The following is a 6,309-nucleotide window of genomic DNA, read 5'->3' as shown; positions in this document are numbered from 1 at the left end:
TTTTATTTGTGGGACACTGCCAAACCATTCATGAAGCTAACTAATGTATGCACAGTGCTTTGGTCATAGAAGATACCCAAGAACTATCTATCTATATCTATCTATCTATCTATCTATCTATCTATCTATCTATCTATCTATCTATCTATCTATTCATATTTTAGGTGAGCCAACCCTTGGTTGACCTCACAGATTGCAAGGACCTTGTCAGCTTACAATCCTTTATTATTATTATTACTTTCTCATTTTTTACGCCTACAGCACCTGGTCTTCCTAGGTGGTCTCCTATCCAACTACTAACCAGGCCCTACTCTGCTTAGCTTCTGAGATCAGACGGGTCGGGCTTGTTCAGGGTGGCATGGCCATAAACTACCCAAGAACTATTTAATGAATGAAAAGGAAGTCTCTTTCTGTGTCCCTAAGATTTGTTTAGCCTTTGAATATTCATCCAGCATTCTTTATATGTCATTGGACAACTGACTGGTTGTTTTTTTCCACTGGCATTGCTAAGCACGAAAGATTAAGATCTAGTAGACAGTAAGTGTTGAAGATTGAAATAAGAAGATTAAAGTGATTTTGAGGTCAAAGCTTGAATTTATAGAGTATAAAGTAAATATGAAAAAAACAAACAAACAAACCTGCGTCAGGAACAGGTGACTGAGCTTATTAGATTCCAAAAGAATTAAAAAAAAAAAAAATCTATCTCAGGGAGCATATTCACTGCATAATTGCTGCCAAGATGCACTAAATCCTGCTAAAATCCCATACCTCAATTAATTAGGGCCTTGGAAGGTTTTTTGAGAGATCATAATTATACGTTATAAAAACACATTCTCAACCACAGTTTCAACATGTTGATATTTTTAATAGGTTAATTTGCTTGAAATTTGAAACGCTGAAAAAGTAGACTTTGAAAGTAACAGCAACAAAAAGCTAAAAATGATATGTCATCTGAATTGAGTATTTGGTGCTACTTAAATGCTATTGATTGTGCTTAAAAATAAAGTATGCCAACATCTATTGTTCATAAACAAAGTACCATGACTGAGCATATAAGCATTTGGTGAAAACAAATGCCAGTAAACAGCTCTGAAATTTCAGAGGCATTTTGCAAGAACAGACGTTAGGGAGGATCTTCTGGTGTTAGGATGGACTGGCACCTCAGAAAATTCTCCCTATTGTTAATGAATGAATGAATCAATCAACCACTTAATTTCTAATCTATCTGAAACACGGGAAATTCCCAGGAAAAGATTTCTTAATACTCTTTCCTTAGTGACGAAGAACATCCCTTGCTTTGCTGCATTTCCCAATCTTTTTCTTTCTTTCTTTGTTTTAGTAGTAGTATAAGATAATAACAGTAAGAGATGAGGGGAGGAGAATGGGCATTAAACCTGGTTTGCATTTGCTTATTTGTTAAGTATTTTCAAAGCCTTGCTTAGTGGATCATTTAAAAAAAATAGATGCAAAATAAGAAAATACCTGAAAATATAATACCTAATTTACTTTCATGCTAATTATTTAAGGATGTCTAGGTCTGTATAAACCTTGATCTATTTCTCATTTCTAAATATTTATTTATATCATTGTGGTTTCTGACCCCTAGCATTCATTTTTCTTTCAAAGAGTACCTCTCTGATCTTTCTTTTTAAATTCCTTTAATAGAGCTCTTCATCTATTAGGTTAAGGTGACACTAATCTTCCATGCCCAGTTTAATCAAACTCCAGAGGCTCAGGACCTAGATCAGGTATTAAGAGTAATTTGTCACTTTGGTCTCAGTGACTGACTCAGAGACAGGCTTGTCTCAAGTCAGGACAATGGGACTCAACCTCAGAAAATATGCATTTTTCCAATTTCTGTAGGCTTGCTGAGTTGGTAGGATATCAATGTGGAGCTTCTAAGCCCTATTGTAAAGGAAAATCTACTGAAGAATGAAGCCAACACAGAGAAACACAACGATGTTTGGGCCTTTGCCTTCATCCATGTCTGAAGCTGGAGCTACCCCTAGATTTTCCAATACCTGGGCCAAGGGGTGGGGGAAGGTAGGAGAGGGAGAAGATTGTTTCTAAATCCAGTTTAAAATGTGTTTCTCTAAAGAATCTATACTGGAACACACTCTATTCCCTTTGCTTGGAAAACCTTCTTGCCTTCTCTTTGTCTCCCAAACATGCTCATTTTTCAAGTCTCAGCTCAAACCCCACCATTTCCAGGAAGTATTCCTTGAATATTCCAGCTTAATGAGCTCACTCTTCCTTGACCTCCTACAACATTCAGTGTTCTTAGTTCTTATTTCTTGTCTGCCAGGGATTGTTGACCTTGTGCTAGTCATTTTTTTTAAGGGGATAATCTTATTTCCTAAAAGGTAAAGCCAGTCCTTAAATGTTCTATGTCCCTCAACCTTTGTCTTAGATGATTATACATAATAGATGAGTAATATGTATCTGTATCTTTAATTAATGTAATGAAAATAGATACAAGCACATTTCTTATCCACTTCTTAGTCCGTAATAAAATCTTAAATGAAATACATGATTGCGTAAGTCATAAAAATGATAAATAATTACCAGGAATTACAGTTATTAGGATGATGCTATTTGATGTAAAGGGAAAGGCAAATAGAAAGTATCAGTATTTCAACTCATGTATTATATGGGGAACATTTTTTGTTGCCAATAGAGAAGGATCTCAGGGCTAGTATCCTAACTGTTTATCATGTTTCATTTGGTATTCTCAACCTCATAAGAATCTTGATTACAAACAGTAAGATATATTGTAATTGGGTATTGAGCTGAAACCTATAAATGAAATAAATTTTAGTTATTTAAACATCTTAATTCTTAAGAGTCAATGCCACTTTGTTTAAGATTATTTCAACAAAGTCACCACACTTCACATACAAACCTACAACCTTCCTTCACCAGAGAGAATGGTTGCCTTACTCCACTGAGCACTCAGCTACTACAATCCCTTTTCCTTGTCAGTCCTGGGTGTTTCACTAGCTACATTCTACAATCTGTCTGCCACCAGTTTGTAAAACTTATTCAGATCAATAGACAAGCTATATTAAAATCAAATCACTCAAATTTCCCTAACAACACTGACTTACATAAATGTGTTATACACATAGTATGTGCAAGGACTGTGGAAAGTGCAAAAAGTTGTAAATGAAGGTTCCAACAACAACAACAATAACAAAGAATTTAAGATCTATCAAAAGAAGGAAACCTGAATATCAGTCTTTGTACTCTAAGAGTAGGCAAGATGAAGGTCCACATGGCAGCAGATTGAGCCTCTGCACAGTCTCTCCCTGTCTGCTCCCCAGTCTTCTTACCACACCCAACACTACACTCTTCTTTTTACCCTTATGGACAGAGTCCATCTCGTAGTTGAATGCCTCTGAAAAAGAGGAACCTGAGGTAATTAAATGCAATACAATTTTTCTAGTCACACAGCTCTGAGTTTCTGGTTTCAGATTCAGCCACTCTCTAGTCTCACTATTAATTATATTATTCATTAGATATGAGAAAATGGTTTTCTGACACATCCTTTTTAATAAAATTTCTTCAATTAAAAAAAAGTCTTTTTGTTCAAAATTCAAATTTCATCAGTTTTGCCTCATAGAAGGTATCATAGAGCATAAATCTTCAATTTGACCATTTTTCCCACACTCATCACTGCAAGGTTGCTTTGTGAATGTTTATTTCCTATTCTCATTGGAGACTGGTGGCACTTCAAGCTGAGGATGTTTTTCTTAGTCATTAGATATTTGACTAATGCCAGAAATTACTTCCAGTTCTAATCTCATGGTGCTTACCCTGAAGCCTGAGAGATTTACGTCTGCTGCCTTAAAATAGCAGTTTGAAGAGATGAAAGTTTAACAAATGCTATAAATAGCAAGGAGCGCTGGTGTCATTATAGTTAACTACAGCTCCACACCCACTTCCATGAAGTGAAACTTGTTTTTGGTACAATCAGTAGAATGAACAATGAAGCCATAAAAAGATCAAAAGATTAGTGAAAGAATTTGTTCTCTTTCACACAGAGAGAAGGAACCTATCTGACTTTCAGAGATTCATACTGAAATCTTGGAGTTTCCAAGATTGATGCGTATATCTTCCACTTTCTTCTAAGAAATATTCCAAGTTTTTAACTTATGAAATCTTATCAACAACAAAAAAATTCACGAAAAAGCATTACTTTCTTAGGTGTCTGAATGAGTAATTTATTCTATACTTACTCTACAAATCATAAGACTAACTAACCCTTGCTGAATATTCATCTAGCACACATTATCCATTTCTAAAACAGCTTCTTTCCACTAATCTTGGAAATGTATTTATATAAGTGCTAGATCTTGAGGTGTTATTAGGTAGAATATTTATAGAGTTGAAATTTCCCAAGCCAAAAAGTAAAAGCAATAAAAGCAAAAAGCATCATTAGAGAATTTGTGATGATGGTAGATAAAGATATTGGTTTATCATATCTTCTGAAATATTTTAGTTTCTCCTTTATTTCCTCTTTTAAAGAAGAAGACTCATTACTGGCCATGAATGGGATGTCCTTAGATTTTGGTCTCTGTTCCTGATGACTTTGGTTCTGATATACCTAATCCCTCATGCCCTTTGTAAGTGTACAGGCCTTCACTGCTGTTGTCTGTGATTGCGTTGCTAGCTCCTTGTGTTAAGGGGATGCATATAGGCTTCGGGGGCCAACAAGGTGCTATCTAAAGTGCTTTCTGACTAAACACGGCCATAGTGCCGTTCCTTCTCTGCTGCCACCAAACACATTGGAGCAGGGTACTTTGTGAATTTGTCCCTCCTTCACTCCAATATGAACTGAGGCATAAGCCCCTGCTTTTTTCAAACAAGCTCTTTCTGCACATGAACCTTCTATCCTCTCACCATTTATTCTCATCACATGGTGATGTCCAGGGCAGTGTGGGACTGGTTCTGTGAGAAGTGGGCAAAATCTTCATCCCTGTCTTATACTCAATTTTATAGAAAGTTTAATACAGAGGTTAAGTGCACAATTTCTGGAGTTGATCTGACTGGGTTTAACTCCTGCCTTGCCTGACCTGTCCACTTACTAATTGTGTGACCTTGGACAAAGATATTTGCTCTTCCCAGGCCTTAATTTACACATTATAAACCATTATATTCGTATCAACAATGAGGTTTGGGCAAATGGAGATTATATTATTCATTATTGTGATTCAAGTTCTGGAACATAGTAAGGCATTAATAAATGATTATTGAACAAATGAATGAAGAGAATGGAAATAACTAGATTTTCTTAACTACCTTTCATACATGTTGAATAGAACCTATGGAACCAAAATACTTTTTCCTAACATAATAACTACAAAACATTCTGCAGTTCATGTTACCAAGAACTATACTTCTTTTTATTATACATATAGATAGACAATATACACTGGTCAAAAAATCTGAGACAGTGTCTATGAATAGGTAAAATTTTTGAGGTTGAAACTGAAAATTTTATGCTATTTATGCATTTTTTTACATTTATTCCAATATTGCTAGTTTATGACCTCTGGGTGCACTGAACATTTTAACAATTACAACAAGTCTGGTACCACCAAGAGATGGCGCAGTACATGGCATACACAAAAATGCAAGGGGCATTCCTATAACAAAAATGGACGATTAAAATTAAAAGATTGCATCTTAAGCAAAATCATCTTGAGTTCCAACTCAGTTGAACTTATGGCTAGATTAAAGTTCGTCATTATGACTGAATGTATGTATTTATCCTTGTAGCCACCTTAATACTTAGGAACTTTCTGTAATGAGTGTAGGAAATGAATTGAGGTGAGTTACCAGAAGGAGCACTAGATATAGAACTGACCAGAGTTCAAATCTTTATTAGCTGATTTATTTTCACACTTTGTCCTCATTGATACTTTAGGAGCAAGTTATTGCCAGTTCAGAGTGATTTAAAAGCCCTGGCTTGGGATGGGGTGGGGGAAGGTAGATGGGGTAAAAGGGGTCAAATATGTGGTGACAAAAAGAAATCTAATTACGGGTGGTAAACATACAATGCAAAATATATAAGACTTACTGTTAAAGTGTACACTTGAAACTTACTGGATTTCATTAATTAATGTCACTGTAAATAAATAAATGAATAAATTTAGAAAAAGAGCCCTAGCTCTTGGGTTCATTCTTTCTCATTTATAAGCTTGCTTGAATTCACATAAGGAGTGTGTGTGTGTGTGTGTGTGTGTGTGTGTGTGTGTGTGTGTGTGTGTGTTGCATAATGGTTAAGAGCCTGTACTCTGAAGCTAA

At 35.5% G+C, this 6,309-nt stretch overlaps 1 pseudogene; it reads right to left on the bottom strand.

Moving 5' to 3' along the window:
- Positions 1-252: 252 nt before the first annotated feature.
- LOC120588589 (uncharacterized) lies at positions 253-370 on the bottom strand (annotated as a pseudogene).
- Positions 371-6,309: the final 5,939 nt, after the last annotated feature.

This window comes from Pteropus medius, unplaced genomic scaffold, assembly GCF_902729225.1.
Source record: "Pteropus medius unplaced genomic scaffold, Ma_sr-lr_union100, whole genome shotgun sequence".
Taxonomy (NCBI): Eukaryota; Metazoa; Chordata; class Mammalia; order Chiroptera; family Pteropodidae; genus Pteropus; species Pteropus medius.
Note: the sequence above shows the minus strand (reverse complement) of the source record. Positions and strands in the feature narration are given on the sequence as shown.